The 22,628-nt window shown below is 36.5% G+C and overlaps 1 pseudogene; it reads right to left on the bottom strand.

Moving 5' to 3' along the window:
- Window positions 1–8,816: 8,816 nt before the first annotated feature.
- LOC149184124 (pentatricopeptide repeat-containing protein At2g03880, mitochondrial pseudogene) lies at window positions 8,817–9,470 on the bottom strand (annotated as a pseudogene).
- Between the last annotated feature and the right edge of the window lie 13,158 nt (window positions 9,471–22,628).

A 22,628-nucleotide genomic window follows, 5' to 3' on the forward strand; every position in this document is an offset into this window, starting at 1 on the left:
AGATGAAATCAATATGTTGTCTCCAAAGACAATGGAAGGAGCATGCAAGTGTGCCCTGAAGGTCAAAGAGAAGATAACAAGAAAGAAGAACTTAGGTAAAGGTCATGGTTTTGCTAAGGGAAAAGGAAAATCAACTTGAAAAGGAAAGTTTCCAGCTCAAAAGAACGATGTTGGCAAATCAAATCAGCAAGGATAGCCAGAGAAAGGAAATGACCCCAAAGGAGGAAGACCTTACCAGAGAGATAAAGGTAGGGGAAGGGGCAGAGAGACTATCTACCAGTGTTACAAATGTAACACGTTGGGTCCTAGATATTTTTAGTGACTTGAGAATGATAACATGGGACGGAGAGATGTGTATATAGCTCAACCAAAAGTAATAGAAGCACAAGCACTTATGGAAGATAATGTGCCAGAGACTCAAGAATCCTTGATGTTGAACAAAGTCTTGTTGAATCCATCCAAAGAGATTGTTGAAAAGCCTTATTTCAATTTGTTTTCAAAGTGAAAGGTAAGTGTTGCAAACTAGTGATTGACAGAGGAAGTACTGATAATCTAGTTCCACATAAATGGTAGAAAAATTGGGATTGAAAAGAATTAAACACCCAAGATCACACAAGGTAAAGGTCACCAATTGTGGGTGAGTGAACAAAGCAAAGTGGAGTTTTAAATAGGCAGATATAAGGACAAAATAATTTGTGATGTCATGCCATTGGATGTCTGCCACATCCTTTTGGGTCGACCATGGCAATTTGACAGGAAGGTGGTGCATGATGGAGAGAGTAATACCTAAGTTTGAAAAGGATGGCATCCACCATATTCTTGTACCATTGAAAGAAGAGAGTACAACTGAAACAAGTAGCCAAGAAGTATTGTTGTTAAATGGCAAAGAATTTATGCAACAAATGGAGAAAGAGGAAGTCATCTATGCAGTAATCTACAAACCAAAGGTAGCACTTCTACACAATGAAATTGCAATTTTACCTATTAAAGTTCACGAAATGTTGCATGAGTTTAATGACATTGTAGTAGATGACTTTCCAAGAGATTTTCCACCTAAAAGAAGTATCAACCCTCACATTGATCTGATACTAAGAACAAGTCTTTTGAATAAAGCTACTTACTAAACGACACCTAAGGAGAATGAGGAAATAAGGAAACTAGTTCAAGGATTTTTAGACAAAGGGTTGATAAGAGAGAGTTTATGTGGTGTGCCTACACTACTAAGTCTAAAGAAATATGGAGAGTGGAGGATGTGTATAGATTATCGAGCAATTAACAATATCACTATCAGATACATATTTATGTTGCCACGGATGGATGATATGATGGATTGTTTGAGTGGAACAACTTATTTTTCAAAGATTGACTTGAAAATTGGTTACCATCAGATCCGGATTAGAGAAAGGGACAAGTGGAATACAGATTTCAAGACCAATGATGGGTTGTACGAGTGGTTGGTCATGCCATTTATACTGACAAATGCACCTAGTACCTTCATGAGGTTGATGAAAAAAGTCTTGAAGGAATTCATCGGTAAGTTTGTTATTGTTTACTTGGATGATATCCTAATTTTCAGTCAAACTGAAGAAGAACATCTTCTTAGACATTTGAGATATGTTTTAGAAAGACTGCAGCAAAAAATTTGTTAATTAACATGAAGAAATGTTCTTTTATGAAGTTTGAGTTAGTATACTTAGCCTTTGTTATTTCCAAATATGGACTGAAAATTTTGTTGTGTTTGTGTTATATTCTTTCCACAACTAGCCCTAGGAAAAAATAAATTGTGCAGACCCAATAATAGTTGGGCAGACCCAAAGATGGTAGGCATACCTACCCATAGTTTAGTGCATGGGTTTTCACATGGTTTTAGGCATGATGGTTTTCTGTGCATGGTATTTTGTAGAATCGGTCAAGAACTGTGATTATTTTCTAATCCAGGGCTAATGGATTGGGGTTTATGAATGTTTTGACATGTATATATATATACACACACACACACACACACACATATATATATATATATGTGTGTGTGTGTGTGTGTGTGTGTGTGTGTATGTATGTATGTATTGTAATATTTAAAGGAATTTAATGAAAAATTAATCTGGTAGTCTTGGTTTTGGGATCCAGGGGAAAATGGTTGTGTATAATTGTTTTATATTCTCGTCATTTCTTTTTTTTTGTTTTAATAATTTGTTTGCAAGTAATTTTTGTACACGGATAAAGCCTACATTTGGTATCAGGGTTGTTTTGGCTTCAAGGGAATGCCTTTGCTGCTAAGGGGTTTTTCTCGAGCCTGTGGTAGACCCTGTTACAGTGGGAGATCTATAGGATTTATTCTTGTGATGAAATAATATGGCGAACAGTGGAAATATAGAGATCGAGAAATTCAATGGACAAAGTTTTGAGTTGTGAAACCTCAAAATGGAGGATTTGTTGGTGCATAAAGATCAATGGATCATGGTAGATCTAGGTACTAAACCAACGGCAATGTCAACAGAAGACTAGAAGAAGTTGGATCAGAAGGCAAAGAGCACAATAGAGTTGTGTATCTCAAATTCATTATTGTTGAATGTATCAAGGAAATCTACGATGAAGGATTTGTGGGACAAGTTAGGGGCTTTGTACCATTCTAAGTCTTTGGTGAACAAATTTTCTTAGGGAAAATGTTGTATAACCTTATGATGAAGAATGGGGACTTGGTGACATAGCATTTGAATGCCTTTAATACTATGGTAAGCTAGTTGCTATTTGTTGATATAAACATTTCGGGCAAAGATAAGTGCATCACTTTGCTATGTTTTATACCTGATTCGTGGGATAGTCTGGTTGTTGCAATAGGTAGCAATAGAACTACATTGAAGTTTGATGAAATACTCTCATCCCTTTTATCAGAGGAGATGAGACGGAAAAATATGGAGAGCTAGAATGGAGATGCCTTGTTTATATGAGGATGGTCCCAGAATAGGAAAAAAAAAATCCTTGAGTGGGAGATCTAAATCTAGAGGGAGATATAAATCTCTAGGAAAACCTATAAAGGTGTATTGGAAATGCTGAAAGGAATGGAACTACAAAAAGTACTATAGATCTAAAGCTCTCGATAAAGGAAAGGAACCTAATGATGCTCCTTTTGTAGAGGTGAAAACCACCTCAAATGAAGGTGGGGATGTGTACTTGTCTTCTTCTTCAAGTACACATGTAGATCATGAGGCATGGTTGATTGACTTAGGTGCATCCTTTCACTTCGCTCCCCATAGGGAGTGGTTCTGTGAGTACGAGAAATATGATTGTGGTGATGTCTTCTTAGGTGATGACAAGAAGGCCATAATCATCGGACGCAGAAAAGTCAAGCTGAAGTTGCAAGGTTGAAGGATTATAACACTTCCTCATGTTATGCATATTCCTACATTAGCCATAAATATGATTTATATAAGCAAGATGGATGATGCAGGTGTAAAACCTATGTTCGAGAAAGATACCTGCTAGATGGTTCGGGGAGCACTAGTATTGATGTGGTGAGTTCAGATTGGAACTTTGTACAAGCTTTTGGGTAGCACTGTTATTGATGGGTGCAACAATTTTGTGGTTCCTGAAAGTGGAGCATAAAACCTAGTGGGCTCTGGAGAAAATACCATGTTATGGCATCAAAGGCTTGGACATATTGGAGAGAAGGACCTTTGAATACTTCATGGTAATGGTATGATAGAAGGTATGTCTAATTTCTCCCTGGATTTCGACTTATGTGAACATTGTGTATATGGGAAGAAGAATCATGTGAGTTTCCTTTCTAGTGCTAAGAGGGTGAAAGAGATATTAGAGCTCGTGCACATTTATGTGTTTGGACTTGTGTCGATTCCATCACTGGGTAAGTCTATGTACTATCTCATTTATAGATGACTTCTCAAGGAATACATGGATATATTTTCTCAAGGAGAAATCTAAAGTCTTTGACAGGTTTAAAGAATTTAAAGCTCTGGTAGAAAATCATACAGAGAAAAAGAACAAGTGTTGAGGACAGATAATGGTGGAGAGTTTTGCAAGAAGGAATTTGAAGATTTCTGTAAGAAGTGTGGTATTAATACATGGTGGCTTGATACTGGTGCTACAACTCATTTTTCCAACAATATGCAGGGATTTCTTACGATCCGAACCATAAATCCAAATGAAGATCGTTTTCTCTTTATGGGAAACAGAATGAAATCTTCAATTGAAGGCATTGGGACTTATCGTCTAATTCTAGAAAGTGGATATGTATTAGACTTATACAGTACCCTTTATGTACCTTCATTATCTAGAAACCTTATTTCCGCAAGTAAATTGGATATTTCTGGTTTTAGATGTATGATTGGATCTGGTTGTTTTGATTTATATAAGAATACTGATAATGTTGGTTCTGGTATTCTAATTGATGGTTTATATAAATTGAAACTGAATGACACTTATGCGAATTCCTTGTTGAATGTAGTAAATAATGTTGGATGTAAACGTAGCAGGTTGAATGAAAATTCTGCTTTCTTGTGGCATAAACGACTAGGTCATATATCCAAAGAAAGAATGATGAGATTAGTAAGTAATGAAATTTTGTCAAATTTTGACTTTAGTGATCTAGAATTATGTGTGGATTGTATTAAAGGTAAACAAACCAAACATAATAAGAAAGGAGCCACTAGAAGCAGCCAGCTTCTTGAAATAATACACACTGATATTTGCGGACCTATGGACACTCCAGCCTTTAATGGAGAAAAGTATTTCATCACTTTCATTGACGATTTTTCACGTTATGGTTATGTCTATTTGCTTCATGAAAAATCTCAATCTGTGAATTTCCTTGAGACGTTTGTAAAGGAAGTTGAGAGGCAATTAGATAAAAAGGTGAAAATCATAAGGTCTGATAGAGGTGGTGAATATTATGGTAAATATAATGAGTCAGGCCAGTGTCCAGGTCCATTTGCAAAATTCCTCGAAAGTCATGGCATATGTGCGCAATACACAATGCCAGGTACACCACAGCAAAATGGTGTAGCAGAAAGGCGCAATAGGACGTTAATGGATATGATTAGGAGTATGATGTCAGATTCTACACTACCTAAGAATTTGTGGTCGTATGCTCTCAAAACCGCTAACTATTTGTTGAATAGGGTTCCTAGTAAAGCTGTTCAAAAGACTCCTTTTGAGTTATGGACTAACAGGAAACCTAGCTTAAGACACCTGTATGTTTGGGGTTGTCCAGCGGAAGCGAGAATTTATAATCCACATGAAAATAAATTAGATTCTCGAACGATCAGTGGGTATTTTTTAGGTTACCCTAAGAAATCTAAAGGGTATGTGTTTTACTGTCCTAGTCATAGTCCAAGAATTGTAGAAACTGGTAATGCAAGATTCATTGAGAATGGTGAAGTCAGTGGGAGTACTAGAAGAGAAATAGTAGAAATAAAGGAAACAAGGGTAAATGTTACATTGCCTAGAATAGTTCCTCCATCTACTATTACTCCAAATGTTGTTCCGGCTGTTGTAGAACAGCATGATGATAATGAACAACATATAAATGAAGAAGTACTTCCTGAAGGAAATGACTTACATAATGCTGATATGCATGAAACAAAACAAGTAGCATTAAGAAGACCTCAAAGAAATCGTAGGTCAGCTATTTCTGATGATTATGTGGTTTATATGCAAGAATCAGATTATGATATTGGAATCAATAAGGATCCAGATTCGTTTTCACATGCTGTAGAAAGTAAAGAGTCAAAGGAATGGATTAATGCCATGAAAGAAGAAATGAAATCCATGCAACATAATGAAGTTTGGGATCTCGTTGAATTACCACATGGCAGTAAAAGAGTCGGATGCAAATGGGTTTTTAAAACCAAACACGACTCTAGTGGTAATATCGAACGGTATAAAGCTAGACTTGTTGCTAAGGGTTACACTCAGAAAGATGGTGTTGATTACAAGGAGACATTTTCTCCTGTTTCGAAAAAGGACTCACTAAGAATAATAATGGCATTAGTAGCTCATTATGATTTGGAGTTGCATCAAATGGATGTGAAAACAGCCTTTCTGAATGGAGATCTTGATGAGGATGTTTATATGGATCAACCTGAGGGTTTTTCTGTAGAAGGTAAAGAAAAATTGGTGTGTAAACTTAAGAAGTCAATATATGGGCTTAAACAAGCATCCCGGCAATGGTATATTAAGTTCAATACCATTATTACATCTTTTGGTTTTAAGGAAAATACGGTTGATCACTGTATATACCTAAAGATCAGTGGGAGCAAGTTTATTTTTCTGGTCCTTTATGTTAATGACATCTTGCTTGCTGCAAATAATTTAAGTATATTGCATGAGACTAAGGAATTTCTCTCAACGAACTTTGAAATGAAAGATATGGGAGAGGCATCCTATGTGATTGGAATAGAAATATTCCGTGATCGATCACAAGGAATATTGGGATTGTCTCAGAAAGGATATGTCGAAAGGATTCTAGAGAGATTTGGAATGAGTAAGTGTTCACCTGGAATAGTTCCTGTACAGAAAGGTGATAAATTCAATCTCATGCAATGTCCTAAGAATGATGTTGAACGAAAGGAAATGGAATCAATTCCATATGCATCTGTTTTTGGTAGCCTAATGTATGCTCAAACCTGTACTAGACCGGATATCAGCTTTGCGGTCTGTATGTTAGGGAGGTATCAAAGTAATCCAGGAAGGGAACATTGGCAAGCTGCAAAGAAAGTTTTGAGGTACTTATAAGGCACGAAAGATTACATGCTCATGTATAGAAGATCCAATGAATCAGAGGTGATTGGATATAGCGATTCAGATTTTGCTGGATGCATCGATACTAGAAAATCGACTTTTGGTTACTTGTTTATGTTTGCTCAAGGCGCCATATCATGGAAAAGTGTGAAACAGACTATCGTTGCTTCATCCACTATGGAGGCAGAATTTGTGGCATGTTTTGAAGCCACAATTCATGCATTATGGTTGCGGAACTTTATTTCAGGACTTGCGGTTGTCGACACCATTAGCAAGCCGCTGAAAATTTATTGTGATAACTCTGCAGCAGTATTTTTCTCAAAGAACGACAAGTACTCTAAAGGTGCCAAACATATAGAACTGAAGTATCTTGTTGTGAAAGATGAGGTTCAGAAACTTATGATTGCAGACCCTTTGACGAAAGGGTTACAACCAAAACAATTTAAGGAACATGTTCAAAGAATGGGTCTTGGTTGTATTAATAATAATTGATGTGTGACATTCTGAGCTCTTTTATGTGTTTCTGATATACAATTATGTGTCTCTTGTTTTAATGTAGTAGTACGTATTTTATGTAATTTTAAACAAGAAAGAGTCTTATAAAGATATTATGTTTAATCATTATGATATAAGACATTATGTGGACCATTATGCTGTTTTATATAAATTATGAGTATGAATTGATGGATTGCTGGTATTGTAGTATATGGAAGGGAATGCATTGAATTAATAGTGCACAACTGCCATAACTCTCAGCAATTTATCATGGTATGATGTTCAACACTTAATATTATGAATAGTCGGGTCAAGTGGGAGAATGTTAGAAATCTGCTATTGGAAACAGCAAATGCTTTTAACGTTAAAGCAGTTTCTAATCTTAATGTGACCCGATCTGATCTTAAAGCATTTAGATCTTATCTTAAAGCAGTTTCTAATCTAAAGCATTAGATCTTAAGCGTTGAATTGGTATATGATGGACGTACCAGACTAGAGTTAAATAATATATAAAGGATTGGGTCCTCTCTCTCCCACACAAGAGTTGTATTCTTCTCCATCAAGAAACGCATAAAGGAAGTGAGGGCAAGAGTAGAGAAACTGAATTCTGAGAAGAAGACAGAAGACAGAAGATAGAAGATGGCAGCAGAAACCGAATTCTGAGAAGAAGACAGAAGACAGAAGATAGAAGACAGAAGATGGCATCCATTACATCTTCCGCTGTTAATCAAGGTATGTCATTTTAAACAACATATTAAGTTCTGAAGGTGAAATATTTGGTATTGATGATGCAACTCCAAATGTAAAATATAGCTACTAATAGCCCAAAGATCATCAATACCAAATATTTCACATTCAGAACTTAATATGTTGTTTAAGATGACATACCTTGACTAACAACGGAAGATGTAATGGCTGCCATCTTTTGTCTTTTGTCTTCTGTCTTCTTCTCAGAATTCGGTTTCTCTCCTCTTGCCCTCACTTCCTTATGTGTTTCTTGATGGAGAAGAATACAACTCTTGTGTGGGAGAGAGGACCCAATCCTTTATATATTATTTAACTCTAATCTGGTACGTCCATCATATACCAATTCAACGCTTAAGATCTAATGCTTTAGATTAGAAACTGCTTTAAGATAAGATCTAAATGCTTTAAGATTAGATCGGGTCACATTAAGATTAGAAACTACATAACGTTAAAAGTAGAAACAACATTTGCAGTTTAAGATTAGAAACAGCCATTTGCTGTTTCTAATAGCAGATTTCTAACAGCCTATGCTTTTAGCTTGCTTCAGTTAGCATCAGCAATCCAAGGCCATGTTTATTCATAGGGTGCTTCAACTAGCATATCAAGTAATCCCCACCAGAAAGTTTTCCATCCTTTAAATAATGGTAATGATCGACATCTCTGGAAAGAATTTCTCATTTAACTGTCTGGAAGATGAAGCTGGTTCCAGAGCTGCAGTCACCATGCACATTAATGTTCTTGATAACTTACAAATCTCTTCTAGAGAACTTGTTTAACATTGCTAGCTCGTTACTATGGTGCCAAAGAATTTCCACTGATTATTCAGCAAAAATCTCAGTAACATGCCCTGCTACATTTATCTCCCAAGATAGACTATTCAAGTTTACATTGATCGGTGGTATTTCTGGGTGTGACTTGTCTCCTATACAGAAAGAATGGACCTTTTTATTGATCTCAATCCAACTGCATCCAGGAGTCCTGTTAACTTCTTTCTCTTTCATCAATTTCCGTATCTTTTCAATGTCATCCCACCTTTCAGCTGCAGCATAGATGTTTGACAAAAGGATATAAGGTGCAGAATTTTTAGAGTCCAACTCTAAAATGCATTCTGCCACATGTACTCCCAGCTCTATATTGTTATGCATCCTACAGGCACTCAGCAAGCAACTCCAGACAGCAACATCTGGTTTTATTGGCATCTTTTTGATAAAGTCATGTGCTTCATCCAAATGCCCTATGCGGCCAAGAAGGTCAACCATACAGCTATAGTGCTCAACTGAAGGTGTTATGTGATAATTTTCTCTCATGCAATTGAAATAATAAAAACCCTCGTCCACTAAGCCTGCATGGCTGCAAGCAAACAAAACACAAACTAAGGTGATGGAGTTCGGGTGCATGCCAGACTGTTCCATTTGCTTGAAGAGTTTGAGGGCTTCCTTGCCAAAGCCATGCAAAGCATATCCTCCAATCATTGCTGTCCATGAGACAATATCTCGTTGATATAAAAATTTCGGGCAAAGATAAGTGCATCACTTTGCTATGTTTTATACCTGATTCGTGGGATAGTCTGGTTGTTGCAACAGGTAGCAATAGAACTACATTGAAGTTTGATGAAATACTCTCATCCCTTTTATCAGAGGAGATGAGACGGAAAAATATGGAGAGCTAGAATGGAGATGCCTTGTTTATATGAGGATGGTCCCAGAATAGGAAAAAAAAAATCCTTGAGTGGGAGATCTAAATCTAGAGGGAGATATAAATCTCTAGGAAAACCTGTAAAGGTGTATTGGAAATGCTGAAAGGAATGGAACTACAAAAAGTACTATAGATCTAAAGCTCTCGATAAAGGAAAGGAACCTAATGATGCTCCTTTTGTAGAGGTGAAAACCACCTCAAATGAAGGTGGGGATGTGTACTTGTCTTCTTCTTCAAGTACACATGTAGATCATGAGGCATGGTTGATTGACTTAGGTGCATCCTTTCACTTCACTCCCCATAGGGAGTGGTTCTGTGAGTACGAGAAATATGATTGTGGTGATGTCTTCTTAGGTGATGACAAGAAGGCCATAATCATCGGACACAGAAAAGTCAAGCTGAAGTTGCAAGGTTGAAGGATTATAACACTTCCTCATGTTATGCATATTCCTACATTAGCCATAAATATGATTTATATAAGAAAGATGGATGATGCAGGTGTAAAACCTATGTTCGAGAAAGATACCTGCAAGATGGTTCGGGGAGCACTAGTATTGATGTGGTGAGTTCAGATTGGAACTTTGTACAAGCTTTTGGGTAGCACTGTTATTGATGGGTGCAACAATTTTGTGGTTCCTGAAAGTGGAGCATAAAACCTAGTGGGCTCTGGAGAAAATACCATGTTATGGCATCAAAGGCTTGGACATATTGGAGAGAAGGACCTTTGAATACTTCATGGTAATGGTATGATAGAAGGTATGTCTAATTTCTCCCTGGATTTCGACTTATGTGAACATTGTGTATATGGGAAGAAGAATCATGTGAGTTTCCTTTCTGGTGCTAAGAGGGTGAAAGAGATATTAGAGCTCATGCACATTTATGTGTTTGGACTTGTGTCGATTCCATCACTGGGTAAGTCTATGTACTATCTCATTTATAGATGACTTCTCAAGGAATACATGGATATATTTTCTCAAGGAGAAATCTAAAGTCTTTGACAGGTTTAAAGAATTTAAAGCTCTGGTAGAAAATCATACAGAGAAAAAGAACAAGTGTTGAGGACAGATAATGGTGGAGAGTTTTGCAAGAAGGAATTTGAAGATTTCTGTAAGAAGTGTGGTATAGCACGGCAGAAGACTACTCCATACACACCTTAACAAAATGGAGTTGCAGAATGAATGAACAGGACGTTGATGGAAAAGGCAAGAAGTATGCTCAGTGGTACCAAGTTAGGACATGAATTATAGGCAAAAGCAGTGGATACTGCATGTTACCTGGGTAACATATCACCTTCATCAACGTTAGAGGATAAGACTCCACATGAGGTATTGACTGGTAAGAAACCCTCTCTTTCACATATGAGGGTATTTAGTTGTGATGCATATTTACATATTCCAAACGAGAAAAGAAACAAGTTGGATAGTGAATCTGAAAGGTGCATCTTTATTGGCTATAAGGATGGTTTAAAAGGTTATAAGCATTGGAACCTAGAAACAAGGAAGGTTGTGTACAACCACGATGTGGTGTTTAGAGAGGTGAAGGATGTTATAAAACATGAATTCCTACCAAAGGAACCTGAGAAGATAGAGTTTGAGCTAAAGGAGGAAGAATCATACTCTACAACAGAACAATAATAAGAAGAGGAAGAACCATAAACTCCAGTTTTGAGAAGATTGGTTTAAGAGAGAGAAGGAAACAATAAAGGTATAGTCCATTTGTGTTATGTTCATATTTTGTTTTATCTATTATAGATGATGATCCTAGAACTGTCATGGAGGCAGTAGATTCAAATGATAGCAAACTATGGAAAGAGGCCATGGTTGATGAAATGGAATCTTTAGACAAAAATGAGGCTTGGGATCTGGTGGAGTCGTCGGCTGTGTTGTCCCTTAAGAAACCAATTTCTTGGATGTGTAGAAATTGTGCTTAAGACGTTAATGTTTATTATTCTTGTCACTTATTTGTTTGATGTATCCTCAAGTGAAGGGCCTGAAGGACCTGAATTTTAACCCTTAATACTTAGGTGATATGAAAGTCTCAGAATGCCATATGATTGCTGAATATAAATGTTGAGTGAAGAATGCCTTGAAAAGTTAGAGACAATATGTCGTTTTTTACAGAAACTATTTTCTGTAACACTTTGATAAGTTAAAGATAATATGTTGTTTTTCACAGAAACTATTATCTGTAACTTAGAAGAAATGTAGAAGTAGGAACTTTAAGTACAGGAGCGCTCTTTTTATAATTTTTCCTCCTTTTATACATCATGGGACTGTTGGTAACCACCAAAAATGTCAAACTGCTTAACTATCTCCTAACTGTCTAAAGTAAAAGCATTTAAAAAATATTACATTGGAGGGTAAAAGAAACCTCATTCTTCTAAGGAAAACAAGATAACAAGAAGTAATAGAAATTAGAATATGATTGGTGATTGCTGCTCATTGTTCGAATCTGTGGCTTGAGTAGGTGGTCTGAAGACAACTAAACTACTTTAACGCAGCAAAGTTGCATCTTTACAAAATTCCATGCATGGACCTGTGGGTTATGGGCCCACGTATATATCGGAAGTGTTCTAATTGGCAGAATCACAAAACAAACCTAACCAATCACCACCGGTCCTTCCTTAAACATTTATGGCCGGAACCAAAGAAATTAAGACTCTGGTTCATAATCTTATCATGTTTTCCTTTTCCACAAACCTTTACCTTCCCCACAAAAGCGAAAGGAAACAAAATTGTAGTTCATAAACTTCTCGGGTCCGAAATTTATAATAAAACCCATGCACTTTTTGACTTGATATTCATCAGATCTCGTCCCTTCTTGATGAGCAGTTGTGATCGATCTGGACTTCAATGGATTAAATCACATTCCATAAACCATCACATCCATTTTCTGGATTAAACCTCATCCTTGTTAACCACACAATTACCGTCGGATCTGAATCCTTCAAGTGGACAACCCTGATTAACTGAGGTTTTAACTCAATTTTATAATTTCTCATGTCCGGTTTTAGAGTTATCCTCCACGCTTATTAGCACGCATTTACCATTAGATCTGTTTCCTGACGATCGAATGGCTTAGATCTTCTCCTGGGTTTCTTAAGTTCGAAAGCCATCAATAATATAAAACAAAGCACTTCTTTCGGACTTCCACAGTCTCTTTTAATTCCATTAGAACATAATTTTTTTTTTTTGATAAAATTGAAAATGAAATTTAAACGACAATGGATGCTACAACATTTGGCTCCACCTGGAGATATTGTTTTTTCCACAAAAGCACTAAGAACAACAGATCAGTGCCTTCACCTCGGGCATGGAGTCACATATTTCTTAGCCAATTTAAATTCTATGGAATTTGTATAATGAATTCACTATGGTATCTACAATGACAGGATGCTTGTGCTTTAGAATTGAAAATAATGTTTGAGGTACTGCCCATTGAGAGGCAGCTGTAAAGTTTGACCATCAAGATTCTCCAAGAAGAATGTATTCTTTGCCCTTGCTTCTATAATTCTAAATGGGCCATACCAAAGAGGATCAAACTTCCCATGTTTGCCCTTATCTTCTCTTCTAGTATCCCACCTTAATACCAGGTCTCCAACTTTAAAATCAATTTCCTTGGCCTTTCTGTCAAAAATACCCTTCATCTTTGATTGATACATAATCAAATTATCTCTTACTTTATCCCTGCTTTCACTCAACTCCACTACCTTATGCATCCTTCTTATCAGAGAATTGGGCTCTTTTTTTGCCTCCTGAATCATTGCAATCGCAGGCTTCACAAGCTGACTTGGGAACAGAGCTTGAGTTCCATACACTAACTCAAAAGGTGATTTGCATGTAGACCTTTTCGTAGTCACTCGGAAAGCCCATAAAGAAAACTTTAATTTTGAATCCTAGTCTTTTTGATTCTCTACAATAGTTTTCTTAAGAATTTTCATCAATGTTTTGTTAGTGGATTCAACCAATCCATTTCCCTGTGGATGATAAGTTGTTGAATGAGATAAAATAACATTATAATTTTGAAAAAAAGCAACAAACTTACTTGAACTGAACACTTGAGCATTGTCTGTTATGATTTTGATAGGACATCCAAATCTGCTGAAAATATTTTCCTCTACAAACTTCATCACCACCTGGTCATTTTCCCTTTTAGTAGGTATAGCTTCCACCCCCTTGGTGAAATAATCAGTAGCTGTAAGAACCCACTTGTGTTGTCCACTTGAAGGTGGATTAATTTATCCAACAGATGCTAACTGACTTACCACATTATTAAACGCATTCAGATGCTCTGTCACCAAGTCTCCATCTTTCATCCTCAGTTATATAGCTTTTTCCGTAGGAACAACTTATCCACTAGAGACTTAGATTGGTACAAAGTCCCTAACTTGTCCCAAAAATCTTCGTTGTAGCTTCCCCTGATACATTCAGAAATACTAAATCTGAGACACACAATCGTATTCTGCTCTTTTCCTTCCAATGCAACTTCTTCCATTGTTCATCAGTCACTCCTGTTGGTTTAGTACCTGGATCTACCGCAATTCACTGATATTTATCCACCAATAGATCCTCCATCTTGAGTTTCCACAACTCAAAACTCTAACCATTAAATTTCTCGATCTTTATCTTTCCACTGCTCGCCATCTTTTTTTACCACTAGAATCGATCTCGCAAATCTCCCACTGAACAGGGTCTACCACAGGCCCAAGCAAAACCCCTCAGCAACAAAGGCATCCCCTTGAAGCCAAAATTTCTCTGATACCAAATGTAGGTTTTAACCCCGTAAAGAAATTGCCTGCATACGAATTCTAAAAACACAGAAAATGAACAATGCGAGAGCATAACACATAAAACACATATACACAGAGATTTTCCCCTGGATTCCAAAATCGGGACTACCAGCTTGATTTTTCATTATATTCCTTTCAATGTTACAATACATATTTATACATGCTGAAGCATCCAATACCATGGACCAAAAACCATCGCATCCAAAACCATGGACCGAAAAACCATAGGTAGGTTCGCCCAACCTAATATAGGGTCCAAAAAAAAAAATTCCTGGGGCGCTGCCCCAGACCCCGTAGAGGGGGGCTACTCGCCCCCCTGTGACCCCCCCACTGTGCAATCGGCAGAATGAAGGGGGGGCTCCGCCCCCCCTCAACCCCCCGGTTAACTACGTAGGTTAGTTGTGGAAAGAATATAACACAACCCAATACCCATTGTCTGAATGGTTCTTCTATGAAGACTGGGATCAAAGGCAAGGGAGCTAACCTTTTCTTCTCAACAAAAAGCTGACACTTCTGACAGCTTATGACAAACTTGTATATATCACCAAATAGGGTGGGCCAATAAAACCCTACCTGGAGGATTCATCCTCTGTTAAACATAACAATAAAACTCCCACAGGATCCTTCCAATACAATCTACCCTCTACAATCACATATGGATGTGATTTGATTTTTAATGCTCTATATCTTGTTCTATCCAAATATTTAGGACAAGAGAGAAAACATAAATAATGAACTATGTGCTTGTACCATTCTGAACATAAAAATTTATATCGGATCTTCATACCTAGGTTTGATTTTTCTTCACCTTCTTCAATTATTTCCTCATTCACAGGTGTTAGCAAGTTGATTCCCAGTGCCTGAAAATTTGACTTTGTCAACATCTTTGCCAATCCCTACCCTTTCACCAGCTTTGTGGGCTTTATGTCCAGGTCATACTCTTGAATCTTGGCTATCCATTTTCCTCTTTTGCCTTCCACATCACTATGGACTAAGACATCCTTTATTGCAGCATTTGGCACATAAGCAATGATCTGTGACTGCAGCACATAAGTCATGAAGGCCTTTAGGGCTTTTACCAAATCATATACCTATTTTTCAATAATATTTTACTTTAGTTTAGCATCTCTGAGAATCTTGCTAAAGAAAGCAACTTCTTGCTCTTTTTCTTCATCATTTTTCTGCAACAAAACAACAACTATCGAATTAAGTGATGCAAATGAAAAAATTTGAAAAGGATTTTGATAATCAGGGCTAATTAAAACTGGAGCTACTTGTAATGCTTATTTAATCCTAGAGAATGACTCTTTGGCTTCCTTGGTCCAATGCACCTCATTTTCCTTCTTGACCATATTGGTAATTTCTTTTACAATTTCATCATAATTAGACACAAACCTCCTTAAAAAAATTATTTTTCCAAAAAAAAATTGAATGTCTTTCTTACTCCTTGGCAGGGATTTTTTCTGCACAACTTGCACCCTTGCTGAATCTATCTTCACTCCATCTCTAGAAACAATGTGCCACAGCAGTTGGCCTTCTTCTAGAGCAAAAATAGACTTCTTAGGATTCAAAGAAAGCCCAAATTTTCTACATTTCTCAAAAGTCTTTTTAAGATGGTCCAGATGCTCCTCATCGGACTTAGAGAAAATAGTGATGTCATCCAAGTATATCACTACAAACTTATCACCTAGAAATTCAATGTCCATAGCCCTCTGAAATGTTGTACCTGCATTCATCAACCCAAAAGGCATTGGAGCATACATGAAGGTTCCCCAAGGAGTTTTGAATGCAGTCTTTTTCTGATCTTCTTTATCAACAGCCACCTGGTTATACCTAGAGAACCCATCCAGCATTGACATTCTAAATGATCATGTTACCTTCTGCAACACATGATCCATTTTAGGTAACGGATAGTTATCTTTTAAGGAAGCCCTATTCAGATTTCTAAAATCCACACATAGCCTTATTTCTTCATTTTTCTTCCTTACAAACACTAAATTGGCCACCCAATCAGAGTACCTAAGTGGAACTATTATCTTGGCATCAAGCAACTTTTTGACTTCTTTCTCAATCAATGGTAAAAGCAAAGGGTTCATCTGCCTGAGTTTTTGCTTAAATGGTTTAATCCCTTCTTTCAAGGGAATCTTGTGTTGAATAATATTTACATCATATGTTTTGAGATCCTCATAGGACCAAGCAAAAACATCAATATAGTCCCTGAAAAGCTTAATATATCTCTCCTTATAATTAAATGGAACTCCATTAGATAATTTGATCAACTTGGGCTCCTTCTGGGTTCCAATATTGTGATATTGAATCTGTTCATCCTGTGGAATTTTCTTTGAACTAACAGCTACATCATTGGAGTTAAAAATTCTTTCAAGAGGGACAAGCCCCCTTGGTAAAACATTATCTTTCAATTGAATAATTTTTTGATTAACTATGGAATTTTTAAAACCACTTACTTCTGCACCTTTTGTTGCTTCATCTTCATCCTGATCAATCTTGGTGCCCTAAAAATATTTAATCATAGTCAAGAATTCCTTAATCTACTAATCATCCTAAAAAATCTGCTAGTGTTTTATATTATCCGAAACAGAAGGCATGTGCCTCATTTCAACCCCATATCTTAGTTTTGGATTTATAAGAGGCCTAAAAGTACTGGCAGCCATAACCAAAGAGTCTGCTAATATGTTTCCATCTCTTGGAATGAACTGTATGTTGAAAGCCTCAAAGAAGTTCTCAACTAAATCCCACACTTCATTTATGTATGCCCTAAGCCTAGGGTGTTTTGTTTGACAATGGTTCTTTATTTTCTTTATAATCAACTCTGAATCTCCAAAAACGAAAATTGACTGGACTCCCATTTTTTTTGTTGTTTGCATATCAATGATCAAGGATTCATATTTTGCCACATTATTAGTCACTTCGAACTCCAATTTAAAAGAAAAAGGGATCATATTACCTCCAGGTGTAACTAAAAGGAAACCAACACCTGTTCCTTCTTTAGAATAGGCTCCATCAAAGAAGCACTTCCACACCCCTTCTGTTTGCAACTTTGTATTTACACTAGCTGAAGTAAGCTATCTCTGGTTATCTTCAGCCAATTTTGTATTGTCATGTAGCATGAAGCAAGAAAAGTCATCTTTTTCTTGGCTATATACAGGTGAATTACTTGCTCCGTTCTTTGTGAATTTTTTTACAAATATTGTTTCTCTGTACAATCTTCTTTCTTCTCCACCAAAAATTAGTATGATATCATAAGTACAATCCAGTAAAAACACCACCCAATTTATCCCCCCATGACCTAGATAGCAACATTCCAAACCTAGCAAGGATATCTGCTACCACTAGATCCATTACCAAGCTTCTAGTTGGGATCTGGGCTAGTGACACCACCATATCTTTAATGACCCCGAGACACTTGACTTTATTTGAATCAAAAGAATACAGGTCTCTGTAAGGTTTAGTAACTTGTAGGTTTAGTTTTTTCATCATTGATAGTGGCATAAGGTTATGTGAAGCTCCTGAATCAAACATACAATTATGCAAGAGGAAATCATGAATCAAAAAAGAAATGCATAAAGGAGGTGTTGAAGAATCTACCTCCTCCACATGTGGACCAAAAACTAGTACTGGTTTATCTTCTTGCAGATTCATAGTGTCATTTATATTCACATTCTGAGATAGATTAATAAACTCAGCAATCTCTCTTTGATAAACTGGTGTTTTGACCAACTCTATGAGGGGCACCTGAATTCTGATTTTTTTTAACTCTTTAGTAAGACTAAACACATGAACCTGTTTAATATTCCTTTCATTTTTATCTTCACTTTTATTCATCACTGAAATCTCATGTGGAATGGAAACAATTCTTTCTGAAGGAATTTTGTCACTTTTATCTTGAGAAGACTCACCTTGAAGTATTTGAGTCTTGCTATTTGTATTTTGTTGTCGCTTTCCTTTATTTAATTGTTTTGCAGGTTGTGGTTCTTGTGGATTCTCCTTTTGTAGGGGAGCTGGAACTTGCTACTCACCTTCATTTTCTTGAATTCTAGATCTTTTCCTTGATCTCAAGTCATATTTCTTATGTAATTCTACCTCCATAAAATCAGTAAATTGCTTCCAATATTCATCAATTTCATTGTCATCATAAATGGCATTTGTTTCAGTATATTCTTCTCCCTCAACACCTAGTTCATCTTCATCTACTGCATATAATGTGGAAATATGATCATCATGGTCCCTAGAATGCTCTGGTACTTCATCAAGATCTGCCTCTAAGTAAAGTGGTTCTTGAACCTAACCTTGGTCTTTTCTCTCCTTCTGCAAAATTTGCATAGGTTGTATTCTATATTTAGGATTAAAGTTTCTATTATGTTGTGCTTGCCTCTGAGAATTCTTACTCTCCAATTCCAATTTAATCAATTTATTAGACAAATTTTTAATTACATTATTCATATCCTCTAATGCTTAACTTTGAGAGGATTCCACTTTAGCCTTTCCCTTATCTTGAGTAGGTTGTGTCTCTAGTGCTTTACCTGTAGCCACCAGATTTGCTTCTATTTCTAAGGCATCAGTTTGGATCTGATCAATGGTTTTGGGTCTTCTCTCCCTCAATGTGAACCCAAAATCTTATTCAAATTCCCCTGAAAAAGTTATTTTTGCACTAGTAGGAGGGGGCTTGATCTCTACTAGAAGACCGTTGTAAAGTTTATTGAACCTTCTGATGAACTCAACAACACTTTCATCAGATTTCTTCTTAATAGCATTAAACTTTGTGAGTGAATACCCATGGTCTTGTTTATCTCCCCATCTCTGAGTGAACAAGCACTCCATATCTTCCCATGTAGGAATAGAGTTATTATGAAGCCCTTTAAACCACTTTCTTGCTTCACCATCCAAGGATTACACAAAAAGTCTTAAAACAACATCCAGGTGTTCAACATTTAGATTTTATGCAAAATTACAAAATACTGCTATATGCTTCTATGTTGTTTATTCATCCTCCCCTAAGAAACGAGGAAGAATTTTTAAGTATTCTTGAGGTATTTGATTCAACTTTTGTGGCAACTGTATAGGTGCATACCTATTCAACAAGAATGTAGGTGCTGCCATGTTTGCTCCTGAACTTACTGAACCTTGAGTACCAATAGATGTAGAACCTGTCTGACGAGTAAATGGAGTATGAAAAGGTGGCAATGTAGTTATAGGTTTAGATTGAACAACTATAGCAAATATATCTCTAAATACTGAAAAGGAAACAGAGTCTAAAGAATATTCTTGACAGTTGGGTTCTTGAAATGAAGTGGATGTAAAAGGTAGCTCTTGGTCAATAAAAGGTGAATGTTTGGATGAAAGATATGTTGAACTGCTGCCAAGTGTAGACAGTGTAGGACTTGGTGTAAATGGAGCTTTTGGCCTTCCAACCCTCTTAGAAACTAGTCTTTGAGGTTCTGAAAGGGCTTGAAGTTTTTGTTGTGAGGTATCTGACCTCATATGAGGCCTCTTTGAAGCTGGAGTTATTATTTTTTGTTCAATACAGCCAAATATTTCCTCCTCACTAAACAACCAAAGGAAAATATTGAAAACCCAGGGAAAAGTGTTCATGATTTTGTTCCCCGACAGTGATGCCAATTAATGTTGTCCCTTAAGAAACTAATTTCTTGGCTGTGTAGAAATTGTGCTTAAGATATTAATGTTTATTATTCTTGTCACTTATTTGTTTGGTGTATCCTCAAGTGAAGGGCCTGAAGGACCTGACTTTTAATCCTTAATACTTAGGTGATATGAAAGTCTTAGAATGCCATATGATTGCTGAATATAAATGTTGAGTGAAGAATGCTTTGAGAAGTTAGAGACAATATGTCATTTTTTACAGAAACTATTATCTGTAACGCTTTGAGAAGTTAAAGACAATATGTTGTTTTTCACAAAAACTATTATCTATAACTTAGAAGAAATGTAGAAGTAGGAACTTTAAGTACAGGAGCGCTCTTTTAAGAAATTATAACTTCATTCACATAAGTAAACAAAGACCTGCAGCTTCATTACCATACTTAAAGAAAGGAAGATACATGATGACACATAACAAAGAAATTACAAATCATACCTAACAATGTGTGGAAAACTCTTGATTCTTTCGTTAATCATTAGCTTTATCAAGAATACAGTAGCCTAGTCTCCAAGTTCTTCAAAATTCGAACCTTTTTTTCTATAATTTTGCCTCTTTTTATACATCATGGGATAGTTGGTAACCACCAAAATTGTCAAACTGCTTAACTTTCTCCTAACTATCTAAAGTAAAAGTCTTTACAAAATATTACATTGGAGGGTAAAAGACACCTCATTCTTCTCAGGAAAGCAAGATAACAAGAAGTAACAAAAATTAGAATATGATTAGCGATTGTTGCTCGTTGTTCAAATCTGTGGCTTGAGTAGGTGGTCTGATGTAAACTAAACTGCTTTAATGCAGCAAAGCTGCATCTTTACAAAATTTTATGCATGGACCTATGGGTTTGGGCCCACATATATATCGGAGGCATTCTAATTGGCAGAATCACAAAAAAAACCTGACCAATCACCGTCAGTCCTTCCTTAAACATTTATGGCCGGAACCAAAGAAATTAAGACTCCGGTACATAATCTTATTGCGTCCACCTTTTCCACAAACCTTTATCTTCCCCACGGAACCGAAAGGAAACAAAATTGCAGTTCGTAAACTTCTCAGGTCCGAATTTTATAATAAAACCCATGCACTTTTTGATGCGATATCCGTCGGATCTCATCCCTTCTTGACGAGCGGTTGTGAACAATCCAGACTTCAACGGATTAAATCACATTCCATAAACCATCGCATCTGTTTTCTGGATTAAACCTCGTCCTTGGTAACCACGCAATTATTATCAAATTTGAATCCTTCAAGCAGACGGCCCCAATTAACTGAGGTTTTAACTCAGTTTTGTAGTTTCTCACGTCCGGTTTTGGAGTTATCCTCTGCACTTATTAGCACGCGACCACCGTTAGATCTGTTGCCTGCTGATCAGACAACTCAAATCTTATCCTGGGTTTCTCATGTTTGAAAGCATCAATAATATAAAACAAATCACTTCTTTTGGACTTCCACATTGTCTTTTAATTCCGTTAGAATATAATATTTTAATTTTTAATTTTTATTTTGTGATAAAATTGAAAACAAAATTTAAATGACAATGGATGCTACAACAAGTTAGAAGGAAACCCATTGGAAGCAAATGGGTGTTTAATAAGAAGATAAATGCAAAAGGAAATGTGGATAAATACAAAGCTCGGTTGGTAGTAAAAAGGTTATTCCTAGGTGCTCGGAATTGATTTTGGTGATATTTTTTTCTCCTAATGCCAAGTTAGCTTCTACTAGATTAGTCACTATATGTGGTTGCTATTTTTTATTTTGAGGTAGAGAAAAAGGATGTGAATACAACATTTCTTCACGGGGATCTAGAAGAAGATATCTACATGAAGCAACCTGAAGTCTTTGTGGTGAAGGGTAAGAAATAACTGGTATGCAGGTTAAAAAGTCTTTGTATGGCTTAAAACAGCCACCAAGGATGTGGTATTAGAAATTCGATACATATATACGGGAACTTGGCTTAACTAGAAGCAACGTGGATCATTGTGTGTATTTTAAATTAATTGGTGGCCGTATTATTTGTTTTTTCTTGTATGTGGATGAAATATTATTGATTGGAAATGACAAAGAAATTATCCAGGATTTGAAGACCCAATTGTCCTCCAAATTTGACATGAAGGATCTTGGAGCTACAAACTATATTTTGGGCATGGAAATTAAACGAGATCGGGGAAAGAGGAAGCTCTAGTTAAACAAAAGGAAGTATGTCGAGACAATATTGTAGAGGTTTAATATGCAGGATTGTAAACTGGTGAAGGTTCCTATTCCTATAGGTGTAAAGTTATCTATTGAACAGTGTCCTAAGACACAGGAAGAGGAAGAGGACATGTCTCATGTTCCATATGCTAGTGTAGTTCGTAGCCTAATGTATGCAATGGTTTGCACCAAACTAGACATTGCACATGCAGTGGGTGTATTGAGCAGGATTATGTTGAAACGAGGGAAGGAGCATTGGACAGCAATGAAGTGGGTTTTCAA

The sequence above is a fragment of the Pinus tabuliformis genome, chromosome 3_2 (genome assembly GCF_031772625.1).
Source record: "Pinus tabuliformis cultivar Carrire ecotype Pingquan chromosome 3_2, CPIR1, whole genome shotgun sequence".
Taxonomy (NCBI): Eukaryota; Viridiplantae; Streptophyta; class Pinopsida; order Pinales; family Pinaceae; genus Pinus; species Pinus tabuliformis.